Raw genomic sequence first — 16,152 nt, forward strand, 5'->3', positions numbered from 1 at the left:
GCCCAGTATCTGCAGTTATTCCTGGGATTAAATCTTCTCTCCATTACTCACTGAACCAGGTGTTCTTGGTACCCTGTCCTCACCTGTAAAATAGAGATTAAAAGCAAAAGATGTCATAGGTTTAAGAATTAAATAATATGATTGCATAAAAAATGCTTCTCTCAGTGTCTGACACAGACTAAGTTTTCTATAAATTTTGAAAATAGTTATTAATTATCTTTGAAAATATAGGAAATATTCATGATTTAAGATTAAGTAAATAAAACAGTACATTGACGTGTGTGTGTGTGCGTATAAGATGACCTCACACAGGCATGCACATATGCACACATCAGAATCTTATGGAGGTTTATTTTAGGCAGTGGAATTTTGAGTCATTCTTTGCAATTCTGCATCTTTCCAAAATTGTCAATAATAAACATATATTACTTTTAGCATCAGGAAAAACAAATTAATACATACAAGTTCTAAAATACAGTGGATTTTATACAAGGCCTACCTGACTCATAGTTACACTCAACAAATATTTGTACAATGAATGGATGAATGAATGAATGAGAGCTAGTTAATTCTATGTCCTAAAGTAACTGTGATAATCCTCCCAAAGTTTGATTTTCATCCAGAAAATCCTTTGCTCACAGACTTTCAAAGACCCACTAAAAGCAGGAAAATGTGTCCAGACTCTTCCAAGAATGACACAGGGTTCTACAAGACCTGGTTGAAAATCATCTTTGCTTTTTTCTTCTAACAATTTCACCTTGTTTTCCATGTGCTACAGTTTAGCTAAACCACTCACCACTTTCAAACACAAAGAAACTTTGTCACCTTGATTTCATTCTTCCTGTCTCCCAGACTCCTCTACCATCACTTTCCCAAGCTTTGAGGTCCAGGTAAAGGATTTTTGCCCAAATTCAAAGCAGAATTAATTCCACTTTTTGTTGTGTTCCCATAGATATGCATTTGGACATTTTAAATACCATATTTTTAGGTTTAGCTACCTTATTTTCCCCTTTTTACCCAAAAGCATAAAATGTGTCTCTTCTTAACTTGTTGGGAAGGAGGATGAAATTGTTCTTCACTTTTTATATCTAATCTCCTCTTTAGACTATTTTCTTTTATTTTGTGAAAACATATATGTTTTCACAAAATTCCAAAGGTACAAATGAGTATAGAGTAAATGGGTATACATATGTAAAATTATACCTCCCACAAACCCTGGTTCCCTAGCACCAGAAGCAACCTCTGTTACCAGGTTTTTGAATATACTTCCAGAGCTATTCTATGCCCACAAAATAATTATACATACTTCTTTTTTTTTAACACAGAGGTAACATACTCTTTAGTTTACTTTACTTACTCTGCTTGCACCTTGCTTTTTAGATTTAACAGTATATTTGGGAGATTTTTCAATATCAGTATGATTGCTTTTTTATGGTTGCATAGTATTTAATTATATAAATGTACCAAAAAATGGTTAACCAATTCTTTTGATGGTTATTTAGACTATATAGACTCCTTTGCAATTATAATGTGACATAAATAACTTTGCATATATGCCATTTCACACATATGAAAATATATCTGTAGGATAAATTCTTAAATGTGAAATTTTCATATGCACTTTGAATTTTTACATGAACTTCAGATTCAGCTTCCTGAATTTCAAAACAACCCTGTTTCTGTTTTATTAGGATCCATTAAATTACAGATTAATTCAAGGATAATTGATGTATGATGTTACATTGTTCTAAGTAAGAATTGTATGTGCTTTTCATTTGTTTAAATCTGCATTTTTTTTCTTATGAACCTTTCACATTTCTGGTATATCATTGTTTTTGTTGCCATTTTAAATGTGGTTTTACTTCCACTATATTTTCTAACTGATTGATGTTTGCATAGATAAAAGTTATTGACTTTCAAGTATTAATTTAAGGCCCAATAACTTAGTGTTTTATTGTTGCTAAGGTTTGGTTTACTTTTTTTTACATTTATTTTTTTTAACAATTATAATATCTATAAGTTTTATTTTGCTTTTTATCATCTAAGTTGGCTTATACCACCTCTTGAATATGGTTAAATAATGTTATAGCAAGTTTTTAAAAAGTCTGTTTCTTTCTGAAATTAGTGGAAATGCTTCTTATATATCCCATTAATGATCATCTTAATCCTGGCACATAAGTAATGTGTATTCATATTTTATGAGTTTTTCTATTATCATATCTTTCCAAAGCTCTATTGAGCTATATTTGATATACATTTATTAAAAGCGTACAATTTTTTGAGTTATTAAATAGGTATATACCTGTGAAACCATCATCACAGTCAAGATAAGAAGCTTATCTATTACCTTTAAAGTTTTCTCATTCTGTTTTTATTATTTTAAAATGAAAGGTAGCTACTCATTTTTTGACAAATATTTTTACTGAGATATAATTAACATACCATATAATTTATATGTATGGGGATTTGTTTTTGTTTGGCCATGCTGCATGGCATGCAGGATCTTAGTTCCCCGACCAGGGATTGAACCCATGCCCCCTGCAGTGGAAGATCAGAGTCTTAACCACTGGAGTGCCAGGGAACTCCCTATGTGTACATTTAAAATGTACAATTTGATAGGTTTTTTTTTAATTAATGAATTAAAAAAATTTGGGGGGGCTATGTTGGGTCTTCGTTTCCGTGCGAGGGCCTTCTCTAGTTGCGGTGAGCGGGGGCCACTCTTCATCGCGGTGCGCGGGACTCTCACTATCGCGGCCTCTCTTGTTGCGGAGCACAGGCTCCAGACACGCAGGCTCAGTAGTTGTGGCTCACGGGCCTAGTTGCTCCGCGGCATGTAGGATCCTCCCAGACCAGGGCTCAAACCCATGTCTCCTGCATTAGCAGGCAGACTCTCAACCACTGCGCCACCAGGGAAGCCCAATTCGATAGTTTTTAGTATATATTCACAGAGTTGTGCAACCACCACCATAATCAACTTTAGAACATCATCTCAGAATGAAACTCCATTACCATTAGCATTTCCCCCACTCTCTCCCTCCCTGGGCAACCACTGATCTACTCTCCTTCTCCATAGATTTGCCTATTCTGGAATTTCATATAAATGGAATCATATAATATGTGGTTCTTTATGATTGGCTTATTTCATGTAGCATGGTGTTTTCAAAGTTTATTCATGTTGCAGTATATATCAGTATTTCATTCCTTTTGTGGCTCATTAATATTCCATTATATGGATATACCACATTTCATTTATCTGTTTATTGGTTGAGGGGCACTTGTTTCCATCTTTTGGCTATGATGACTAATACTGTTATAAACATTGGTATACAAGTTTTTGTGTTGGAGCATATACCTAGGAATGGAATTGCTTAGTCATAAGATAACTCTGTGTCTTATTATCTGAAGAACTATGGGACCATTTTCCAAAGTTACTGCACCATTTTACATGCCCACCAGCAGTATAGGAGGGTTCTGATTTCTTCATATCCTTGCCAGCAATTGTTATCTGAATTTTTAATTTTAGTCGTCCTAGTAGTTACGGTATCTCATTGTGGCTTTGATTTTCATTCCCTGAAGGCTAATGATGTTGAACATCTTTTCATTTGCTTATTGACCATTTGTACATCATTTTTGGAGAAAAATCTATTTAGGTCCTTTTCCTCTTTTATAATTGGATTATTTGTCCTTTTATTATTGAGTAGTGTAAGTTTTTTACTTATTCTAGCTACAAAACCCTTATCAAAATATGATTTGCAAATACGTTCTCCCATTCTGTGGGTTGAATTTTCACTTTTTTCAGTGGTATGTTCTAAAACACAAATGTTTTTAATTTTACTGTAGTCCAATTTATCTATATTTAGAAATTTTGTTGCTTGTGCTTTCTGTCATATTTAGGAAACCATCAACTCAGCAACAACAACAACAACAAAAAAAACAATTTTTAAAAATGATCAAAGTTTTCAAATAGATATTTCTCCAGAGAAGACAGACAAATAACCACATAGTATAAATACCTGACATTAAGCTTTTTGATTGTAATGTAAGTGCCTGACATTAAACTTTTGATTGCCAAGGCATCCATTTCAAAGACATCCATCTCAAATAAATGCATTCCCAGTTGTATGACTCAGCTGCTAGTAAAATAACTAGGTGAGAAACAAGGTCACCCCACCCATGAAGTTTACTTTTTAGAAAGCCCTGAGTAACCTAGATAACTGACTACTTGAGAGAGCCCACTTTTCCCTTCCTGCACCCTAATTCTACCCCTTAACGTTTTAACTTAGCCAATAAAGAGTGGACTCACAAAAACCTTGGCACTCCTCCCTCAGACCCCACTAATAGCAGAGCCCCAGGTCTGTTCCTGTGCTTGCATCCCTAACCCTCTCCCCGCCATCTTGTTATGTGGCCATTGGGTATGCTGTGTACCCTCTAGGACTTGTGAATGATAAATCTTTTTTTTTCAAAGTTCCCTGATGATTGTTGCTGAGGTGCCTCTTGCAAGCATAGTAAGAATTACAAGTTCCAGTCTGGCCACAGCATTGGCTCTGGTCCGGGAGATGTCTGTGTGGTTCTAGCCACAAGTAGTGTGGGCCCAGATGTGGTGACCCCTCATTCCTGATAGCATCACTATCCATAAGATGAGACCTACAAAAAACAGACCAATAAGCACATGAAAAGAGGCTCAACATCATTAGTCAGTGGGTAAATGCAAATCAAAACTACAGTAGGGTACCACTTCACACCTACTAGAATGGCTATAATTATAAAAGAAAAAAACAAAAACAAAACAGAAAATAACAAGCCTTGTCCAGGAATTGGACAAGGTTTGTAACCTCATGCACTGCTGATGGGAATGTAAAATGATGTGGCCACTGTGGAAGATAGTTAGGTGGTTTCTCAGAAAATCAATCATAGGATTACCATATGACCCTGCAATTTCACTTTTAGTTATATATCCAAAAGAATTGAAAGCAAGGACTCCAGCAGATATTTGGACACCAATATTCATAGCAGCATTATTCACAATAGCCAAAATGTGTAAAGAGTCCAAATGTCCATCGTTAGATGAACGGACAAACAAAATGTAAGTATATACAATGGAATATTATTCAGCCTTAAAAAGAATGAAATTTTCTTATATGCTATAACATGAATGGATTTTGTAAACACTATGCTTAGCAAAATAATTCAGACACAGTAGGACAAATGTTGTGTGATACCACTTATACTAGGTTGCCTAGAATAGATACATTCATGAAGATAAAAAAATTCATGGGTACTAGGAGCTGAGGGTGGAGAACAGTTATTGTTTAATGGGTACAAAGTTTTTGTTGAGGATAATGAAAAAATTTTGTGATAGATAGTGGTGATGATTACACAGTGTTACTTAGGATTTTCTATACATTTTTTCTACATATTTGATCATGGTCTCTTTTTTTTTTTCTTTTTTTTGGGGTACGCGGGCCTCTCACTGTTGTGGCGTCTCCCGTTGCAGAGCACAGGCTCCGGACGCGCAGGCTCAGCGGCCATGGCTCACGGGCCCAGCCGCTACGCGGCACGTGGGATCTTCCCGGACCGGGGCACGAACCCGTGTCCCCTGCATCGGCAGGCGGACTCCTAACCACCGCACCAGCAGGGAAGCCCGATTATGGCCTCTTTGAATAGAAATAGTTTAACTTCCTTTCCAATCTAGATGCCTTTTATTTCATTTTCTTGATTAATTATCCTGATTAGAACCTCTAGTAAAATGTTGAGATGTGGACATCCGTATCTTTTTCCTGATCTTAGAGGGAAAATACCCAATCTTTCACCATTAAGTATGTTGTTAGCTATGGGTTTTTCATAGATGCTCTTTATCAGATTAAGGAAGTTCCCTTCTTTTCCTAGCTTATTGTTTTTATCATGAAGGAGTATTGGATATTCTGAAATGCTATTTCTGCAGTTATTGAGATGATCAGGTGTTGTTTTTTCTGTCATTCCATTGATGAGTGGGTTATATTAATTGCTTTTCAGATGTTAAACCAATTTTGCTTTCTTTGAATAAATGATATTTGGTCAAGGTGTATAATCCTTTTTTACATGTTGCTGGATTCAGTTTGCTAGTATTTTGTTGAGGATTTGGCCATTGATTTTTTTGAAACTGCTTTTTTAGTATCTATGAAGATGATTATAGATTTCCTCTTTGAACTCTTAATATGGTAAATTATATTAATAATTTTTCTAACTTGAAACAACCAGTTGATAGTGGTATATTTTTTTAATATTCAATTGGAGTCTATTTGCTAATATTTTGTTTAGGATTTTTGTATCAAAATTGATAAGTGAAATTAGTATGTAATTTTTATGTTACATTTTTCAGTATTCATACTTTGTTGTATTAACCTTATTTAAAAATTTGGAACTTTTTTTTTCTTTTTCTAGGTTCTAGAACAACTTAAGTAGTATTGAAGTTTTCTCTTTCTTAAAACATTTGGGTGGATTCCCCTGTGGAAACTGCTTGTCTTGGTCCTTTGGTATGTAGGTATATATAGGCAAGAGGGGTTACATAACTGGTAACCCAGGTTTTTCTTTATTTATTTTTCTTTTATTTTTTACATGTCTTTCTCATCAATTAAATTTGAATATAATCTTTGCATAATCTATTTTATATAAAGTCTGTTTTATATACAGACCCTTTGCAAATATCTAGCATTATTTTCTTATACATTATACAATTTTCAAAACCTATTTTTTTATTTGAAATTGATACTATTTACATAGCTACTACTACAATTTTTGTTTCATTATTTGTTAATAGTGACAGCTGCATGCAGCTCTTTAGTTTCAAGCTAGAGTTTGGCATATATTAGTAACAGAGGCCATATGGACAACTCCTACAAATTCAGGATATTGCTTTTCCCCTATTCACACCCAACCTAAGCAACGATTATCTCCACAAGCCATTCAAGGAAAGCCACATGGTTCTGGAAATTACTTAATACTGATGAAGAAGCCCTGTGTTTTTGCTCATGTCTAAATTAAATTTTAAAATCAAGCTTCAGATCAAGAACAAAAAATCAAAATAATAATGCCAATGAGACCATTTTAAATGAGAAATGGACATAAATTGTTCTTGCATTGATAATTAAGAGGAACTACATTGGAAAATCAAAGTGATCTCCTTTCGAAAAACTGATTTAGGATCAATTCTTGAAAGTTTCTTTTCCTGAAAGAGCCTTTTCATATTCCTATCAGGTTGCAAAATATTGAGCCTTAAAATCCTGTAATTTTATTCTAATTATTTTTCTAATAATTTTGATTCAAGCTTGATTTTTTTAAGTATTATTTTATCAAGTATGTAACTTCAATATTTATAAATCATTTATCAGTAAGGACATCCTTCGTGGTTTTCAAAAGCAGCACTATAGAAGATCTAAGAAAAGTGACCCATGAACACAGGCATTTAGCAAAACTAGAAAAAGTAGAAGCAAAATTTCTAGAGCAGCCTGGGTTGCCTGATTTCTGACAAATGTTTGAGGGGAGAACAGAAAGGAAACTGGGGTTTCACTCAAAGACCAGGGGTAAGAAAGATTTGGTGAAGTAGGCTGGACAGTCCTTTCTAGATCTGAAAGAAGAAGCAGGAAAACTAAATTAGGAAGGAGTAGAAGAAAATAACTAGATACGAGTGTTCTGGTCTGGGTGGCGCCTTGAGATACCTGAGCTGCAGATGTGAAATTTCTTGATAGGTTAAGTCAAATTCCAAAAAAGCTGGAGAGGTAAACATATGGACAGAAGGAACGAATGATAAAAAGTTGAAACTATAAACAATTGTTACCCCACCCCCATTTTCAGCATTTTCTTTTATTAATTGAGTTTTCTCAATCTTATAGCCTTGAAATTTAAAAGCATTTCATTATATTTTAATTTCTAAATATCTAGAAGTAATGTGACTTTAAATCTTTTCCTAAACAAAATAAGACACTTAGCTTGTGTTTACTTCCGTTGTTCCTTCTTGAAATCTACCTTACCCCACCCAAACTGTCAACCTCCTGAGTGATATAGTCTAGGATTTTAACTGTATATTACTATTTCAGTTTTGTGATTGAAATGAATTTAAGCTGCATACTACTGTTTCCTTTGTTTTTATAATCCAAAGTTTTCTCTTGGGTTCATTCTTTATTTTGTTGTATGTTGTAGTATATTCACAAGTAATCTTTTCAAAATAGTTTCTTCGGTGATACATGTTCTGAATCCTTGCAGTATGAAAACATTTTATTTTCCCCTCATATTTGAATGGTTGATTGGCTAGGTATTTAATTAAAGGTTCAAAACCATTTTTCCTCAGAACTTTGATTCTTTAGTAATAGTGTTTTAATATGTTCAGTTTTATAGGTTGGGAATTGTTTCCAATCTTATTCTCATTTTTCTGCAGATTATATTTCGTTCTTTCACAAGTTGCTTTGTCTTTATTCTTGCTGTTTTGAAATTTCATTATTTATATGTCTAGGAGTGGATCCTTTCCATTCATTCAACTTAGCACTTGGTAGACTTCTGTAATCTGAAGACTTGTATATTTATTTAGGTCAGACATTTAGTTCTCTAAATTTTTTTGGTACTTCCTCCACTTCATTTTGTTTTCTTTTTTTTTTCTGGAACTCCCAATCAAAGGACATTAGCACTTCTGGGTTTATACTCTAATTTTTAACATTTTCTTTCATACTAGCAATTTCTTTGTCCATTTTGTTGCTATATTCTTGGAGAATCAAGCAGATTAAGCTTTCAGCTCCACAGATTACTTTTTGAATTGTATCAGTGCTGCCATGTAGTGAGGTTTTGTTTGTTTTAATTTCACTTTTTTTTTTAATTTCCAAAATTTCTAGCTGACTTTTTCTTTATTGCTAAATCCTCTTGTATTTTTATAATTACATTCAGTATCATTATTTAAATTTCCCCTTCACTTTGCTCTATTAACTTTGTTTCATCAAATATTAGCTCTTCTATTTTTTGACTTAGATACTAATTTTAGAGGTGTTCTTCTTCTTCAAATAGTTGATGATTTTTGGTTGTATACCAATATTTTTAACTGAGATTCCCTATTGGCTCTGTGTTTGACTGCTGTAAATGTTATCAAAGCCTGCTCTTAATGATTTTTAGGAACAGAGTGGTTGTACTAATGGTAGAGTTTACCAGTTACCTGTCTCTAGGATATGAGAGATCCAAATTATGTTGGGGTATTTCCAGCCACCCAGAGCACAAAACTTCTTTAGCCTAAACTACAATTTCTGTTCCAAACCACTACCTGTTTCTTTGCAAAATAGGCTGATTCATTTGGTTACTCTTACTATGATCCCCCAATAAATCATCCTGATATCACCCCGCGAGTCACTTTTGCTTCCCACATGTCACCTTTGCACTTGTTGTTTGTGTACCTATTGTAAAAGCCGACTACACAGATTGGGATCTGTGGATTCATTTTCGATCTGACACCAGTTATCTCCTCTCATGCCAGAACAGTTCATGGCTTCTGCTTCAAGGAAGGCACTTTTCTTGTTTTTCAATGCTAATATGTGTGTATGTGTGTGTGTGTGTGTGTGTGTGTGTGTGGAAGGGGGGTGTAAGACTGTCACAGTTCTTGTTTTTCCACATTAACATGTGTGTTTGTGTGTGTGTGTAGATATATATATATAAATATACACGTAATATAAAATATAAATAAAATTTTTTTTTAATTTAAGGGTTTAAGACTAAAGGAAAGATGGGCTATATGCTCAGATGATGTCTGCCGTATTTTGGTGGCCTAAAATGAATCCTAATTAAAAAAAATAGTATTTGTTTTTTAGAGCAGTTTTAGGTTCACAGCAAAATTGGTGGAGGGTCCAGAGGTTTCACATATACCTTCAGCCTCCACATATGCACAGCCTCTGCCATTATTAACATCCCGCAGAGTGGCACATTTGTTACACTTAATAAACCTACATTGACACATCATTATCACCCAAAGTCTAGAGTTTACATTAGGGTCCAAGCTTTGTTGTACATTTTATAGGTTTTGACAAATATTTAATACATCTATCCACCATTATACTATTATACAGAGTAGTTTCACTGCCTTAAAAATCTGTGCTCCACAAATTCATCCCTCCATGCCCCCTCCCCTGACCCTTGAAAACAAATGATCCTTTTACTTTCTCCATAATTTTGCTTTTTCCAGAATGTCATGCAGTTGGAATCATACAGTATGCAGCCTTTACAGATTGGCTTCTTTTACCTAGTAATTGTTTAGCGTTTAAAAGTATCAAGTAATGTACAAAATAAGCTTTCCTATGGAGCTGCACTCCCATGTTATTTCAGCCTCCACTCTCTCACTAAAATCTATAGAATTTTTTGAGAAACTGGCAAAATTCTTTGACATTTATTTTATCTCCAACCATCAAATAGATTGCCTGACTCAGACCTAATCTGACCCAACATGCTTTATTTGACCTAGTGATCTTTCCATCTTCTAAAGTTATATCAATTTTATGACATATCAAGGGAAAGAACTTCAAGATTTTCCTGCTTGGAAACTGACAGTCTTTGTGCATAAAAATACTTCCTTACATAAAAGCTCTTATTTATTATATTAATAGAAAACAGAAGAAAAATTTGCATTTTGAGTGCTATGGAAAAAGATCCCAAAGTCATCAGTTGCTCTGAGCAACCTATTGTACATGTTACCACATGACAATTGAGACACACACTCATTTGTTAATATCTGCAGTGGCAACTCTTACCATTCTGGATGGAGCTAACCTTATTCCAAGAGGTTCTTTGAAGTAAATTAAGGGTGATAGCTTTATTATAACTACAGATCAGAACCATTTTCTGCTTCCTTTGAAATTACACATGTGAACATGTAGAGTTGCGTGAGCTTGTAAAATGTCTTTATGCAAATTAGAAAAGGTACTTCTTCTAAGCTGACAAATTGGAAAGAGAGTCTTCCTGGCAGTGCACCTTTGTGTATTGCACAAACTCCACAACAATGAGCAGTGACCATGCAAACATATTTAAATACAGTCTTGATGACTGGCAATATATGATATTTATTTACAGACTATTATTAGTGTTAGTTGCTTCTAAGAAGGTCAGGATATAATTACAAAAAGAAGGTTTCTATTTCCCTTCTAAGGATGTGTCGGTGACATTCATCTTAAGTACTGCTGCTTAGGACAGCTATGCACCGCCTGAGGAACTAACTCATGCTAGTTTGCTGTTTACACTAACTGCTAAGAAGTTAAGAATCAAATTTTCATCCACTCTGTAGTAGTCAGGACTCTTGGTTCTAAGTGCTAAATGTCCTTTGAGGTCCCAGCTAAAAATGACTGGGTCAGAAAACTGAAAAGTCCAGGTATTAAATTAGCTTCAAACAGAATCACACTCAGATCCAAAAAAGAGTGACCCAGGGTAGGCTTATTTTCCACCAGGTCAACAACTCCAACGGTGGTGGAGAGTGGGAAGAGTACCTCTTTCTGCATATCTCTCCCGAAAGTTCCAGGTGAGGCTCTTATTGTCAGATTATGTGAGGAGCCTTCCGGAGCCAGTGGTATGGTCAACACTGCCTAAACTACAAAAGACAAACGAAGTACTTGTTATAGGAAAAGAAGGGATGTAAAGAAGTTGGACAGGGAAAACCAATAAATGTCTATTCAGAATATGCATATTTTTAACCAAATATTTACTTAGCAACATTTTAGGTTCTGGAAATACGGTGTTGAACAAAACAGACCACATCTCACGTTAGGCATTTTGCATATTATTTCTTCATAACATTTTTTTTCTAATGGCCTCATTTATTATTTTTGTAATCTTGTATATATGTGACTAAGCTGTTAAAAATTATTTTTCTGGAAAAATAAAATAAAAATAATTTTAATAAAATAAAATTATTATCTTTCTGGAAAAGTGGGACATAGACAAATTATAAATTATAAATAAACATATGTTGGAGTAAAACAGCAGTTTTAAAAGAAGATCAAGTCCCAGTGATTCCCTTTCTGCTCTTTGCATTTCAAGATTACTTCAGCTTCTTTCTTAACCAGAATAACCAGTTGTTAAGATATCTTTTTGTGTTCAGGTGGGTAAGACACATCTGATGAGTCTTGCTCACACCCTCTCTTACTCTTGTCCTGGCAGTTGTAGGCTCCTCCCCTGAAGGGTCCACTGAGTTTTCTCTCCCTTCCTCCAACCTAACAGTCTGAAAATATCTGGTAAGGTTGATGTATCAGTACTTGTTATAACCAGAAGTGACAGAAATATCCAAATATCAGTGACTTAAATCAAATAGAAGTTTCATTCCCTCATATATAAGTGTCTAGATTTGGCTATCTAGTTCTTGCAGGCTTGCTCGCAATATTAGGGGCCCAGTCTCTTTTCAACTTTCTGTTCTATTGTGTGACTCTTCAATAACCCAAATTCCATGATGGTTTGAAACGGTTGCTGGAACTCAAACTATTGTTTTCCAGCCAGCAGAAAGGAGGAAGTATGAAGAAGGGAACAGCCCTTTCCTTTATGGACACTTTCTGAAATTACATCACTTCCACTTACTACATCCTGTTGACTTGAAATCTCTCAGGTGGGTCTTCTTAGCTACAAGGAGCTGCTTTTACAAAGGAAGAAGAATAGAACTGATTTTGGAGCACAGCCAATAGTGTCTGCCTTAGTGGGCTCATTCCCTGGTGGCTCCAAGTTTTACAAAGTTGATCCTGTGTCCTGGGGTGGTCAAAGATCAGGAACAGGGATGGTGTGTCAGTTAAGCTTCACACAGGAAAACAAAACCATTCCATGTCTTATGGGAATGAAAGGGGTGATATAGAAATAAGGAAATGCAGGTATGTGGGAAAGAGCTGCATGACTAAAGGTCACGAAGGCTGCAGCTGAAGATTGGAGAAATGGTCACTGCAGACCTCCTTTGAAGACTCAAACTGAGTAGTTCTCAAAAGTTTCATGGGGAAACTGCTGAAATTCTCAAAAGATTCTACAAAGGCTCGCACTAAACATCTGAGTCTGTATAGCCTCGTGGGTACCCCCAGTAACCTGGAAAGTCTCTATGACCTCATTTCAACCGTGTGACATGCCATAGCTCCTAAAAATAATGACCTTTCCTCACTTTCATCTTCCATCTACTTGTATTCCTTTCATTGACAAACTCTGACTTAGAGCAATATGGGACAGGAGCTCCGGGAAGTGTGGCTTTGGGGGACAGAAACAATGCTGAGTTAACAAAAGACGATCAAACATAAGAGGTCTGAGTATCATTTATCACCAAATTTGTCTCACTAAGATCAAAATCCTGCCCACAGGCCAGCAATTAAGATGGATCATATTACTATGAAAAGTGGATCATAGTATTATGACTTCTAATGTCCAACACCTTAGCACTCCTTCCTTCTGCCAAAATCAGAAAGTTATGGTATAGTGTGAGAATGCTCAGTGACAGGTCCAGGTTCTGTTGCTTAAACCATTCAAAATCACTTAGGAGGATGGACCTTCAAGATGGCAGAGGAATAAGACATGGAGATCACCTTCCTCCCCACAAATACATCAAAAATACAGCATGTGGAAAACTCCTACAGAACACCTACTGAACGCTGGCAGAAGACCTCAGACCTCCCAAAAGCCAAGAAACTCCCCACGTACCTGGGTAGGGCAAAAGAAAAAAGAAAAGACAGAGACAAAAGAATAGGGACAGGACCTGCACCTCTGGGAGAGAGCTGTGAAGGAGGAAAAGTTTCCACACACCAAGAAGACTCTTCACTGGTGGAGATGGTGGGTAGGTGTGGGTGAAGCTTCAGAGCCATGGAGGAGAGCGCAGCAATAGGGGTGCAGAGGGTAAAGCAGAGACATTCCTTCACAGAGTATCGGTGCCGACCAGCACTCACCAGCTCGAGAGGCTTCTCTGCTCACCCACGGTGGTGGGCGGGGGCTGGGAGCTGAGACTTGGGCTTCGGTCGGAGCGCAGGGAGAGGACTGGGGTTGGCTGAGTGAACACAGCCTGAAGGGAATTAGTGCACCACAGCTAGTGGGCAGGGAGTCCACGAAAAAGTCAGGACCTGCCTAAGAGGCAAGAGACCATTGTTTCGGGGTGTGTGAGGAGAGGAGATTCAGAGCGCCGCCTAAACAAGCTCCAGCGATGGACGCGAGCCACGGCTATCAGTGTGGACATGAGAGACAGGCATGAAATGCTAAGGCGGCTGCCGCCGCCACCAAGAAGCCTGTGTGCAAGCACAGGTCACTATCCACACCTCCCCTCCCAGGAGCCTGTGCAGCCCGCCACTGCCAGGGTCCTGTGATCCAGGGACAGCTTCTCTGGGAGAACACATGGTGTGCCACAGGCTGTTGCAACGTCACACCGGACTCTGCCACCTCAGGCTTGCCCTGCATTTTGTACCCCTCCCTCCCCCCTAGCCTGAGTGAGCCAGAGCCACCTAATCAGCTGCTACTTTAACCCCATCCTGTCTGGGCGGGAACAGATGCCCTCTGACGACCTAACGTAGAGGTGGGGCCAAATCCAAAGCGGAACCCCAGGAGCTGTGCGAACAAAGAAGAGACAGGGAAATCTCTCCCAGCAGCCTCAGGCACAGTGGATTAAATCCCCACAATAAACTTGATGTACCCTGCAGCTGTGGAATACCTGAATAGACAACAAATCATCCTAAAATTGAGGTGGGGTACTTTGGGGGCAACTGTAGACTTGGGGTTTGCTGTATGTGACTGACTAGTTTCTGATTTATAAGTTTATCTTAGTTAAGTTTGTAGCGCTTGTTATCATTGGTGGATTTATTTATTGGTTTGGTTGCTCCCTTCTTTTCTTTTGTTAGTTTTTATTTTTAGTAATATATTTTTAATTTTAATAACGTTATTTTATTTTATTTTCTAGATTTATTTTTCTTTCTTTTTTTTTCCCTCCCTTTTCTTCTGAGCCATGTGACTGACAGGGTCTTAGTGCTCTGGCCGGTGTCAGGCCTGAGCTTCAGAGATGAGAGAGCTGAGTTCAGGACACTGGACCACCAGAGACCTCAGACCCCATGTAATATCAATTGGCAAGAGCTCTCACAGAGATCTCCATCTCAACACTAAGACCCAGCTCTACTCAACGACCAGCAAGCTCCAGTGCTGGACACCCCATACCAAACAATTAGCAAGACAGGAACACAACCCCACCCATTAACAGAGAGGTTGACTAAAATCATAATAAGTTCACAGACACCCCAAAACACACCACTGGACTTGATCCTGCCAACTAGAAAGACAAGATCCAGCTTTATCCACCAGAACACAAGCACCAGTCCCCTCCACCAGGAAGCTTACAAAACCCACTGAACCAACCTTACCCACTGGGAGCAGACACCAAAAACAATGGGAATTATGAACCTGCAGCCTGCAAAAAGGAGACCCCAAACACAGTAAGTTAAGCAAAACGAGAAGACAGAGAAGTACACAGCAGATGAAGGAGCAAGGTAAAAACCCACCAGACCAAACAAATGAAGAGGAAATAGGCAGTCTACCTGAAAAAGAATGCAGAGTAATGATAGTAAAGATGATTCAAAATCTTAAAATAGAATGGAGAAAATAAAAGAAACGTTTAACAAGGACCTAGGAGAACTAAAGAGCAAGCAAACAGTGATGAGCAACAGGGTAAATGAAATTAAAAATTCTCTAGAAGGAATCAATAGCAGAATAACTGAGGCAGAAGAACGGATAAGTGACCTGGAAGATAAAATAGTGGAAATAACTACTGCAGAGCAGAATAAAGAAAAAAGACTGAAGAGAATTGAGGACAGTCTCAGAGACTTCTGGGACAACATTAAACACACCAACATTCAAATAATAGGGGTCCCAGAGGAAGAAGAGAAAAAGAAAAGGATTGAGAAAATATTTGAAGAGATTATAGTTGAAAATTTCCCTAATATGGGAAAGGAAATAATCAAGTCTAGGAAGTTCAGAGAGTCCCATACAGGATAAATCCAAGGAGAAACACTCTGAGACACATATTAAACAAACTATCAAAAATTAAATACAAAGAGAAAATATTAAAAGCAGCAAGGGAAAAGCAACAAATAACATACAAGGGAATCCCCATAAGGTTAACAGCTGTTCTTTCACCAGAAACTCTGCAAGCCAGAAGGGAATGGCAGG

This window comes from Lagenorhynchus albirostris, chromosome 6 (assembly GCF_949774975.1).
Source record: "Lagenorhynchus albirostris chromosome 6, mLagAlb1.1, whole genome shotgun sequence".
Lineage (NCBI taxonomy): Eukaryota > Metazoa > Chordata > Mammalia > Artiodactyla > Delphinidae > Lagenorhynchus > Lagenorhynchus albirostris.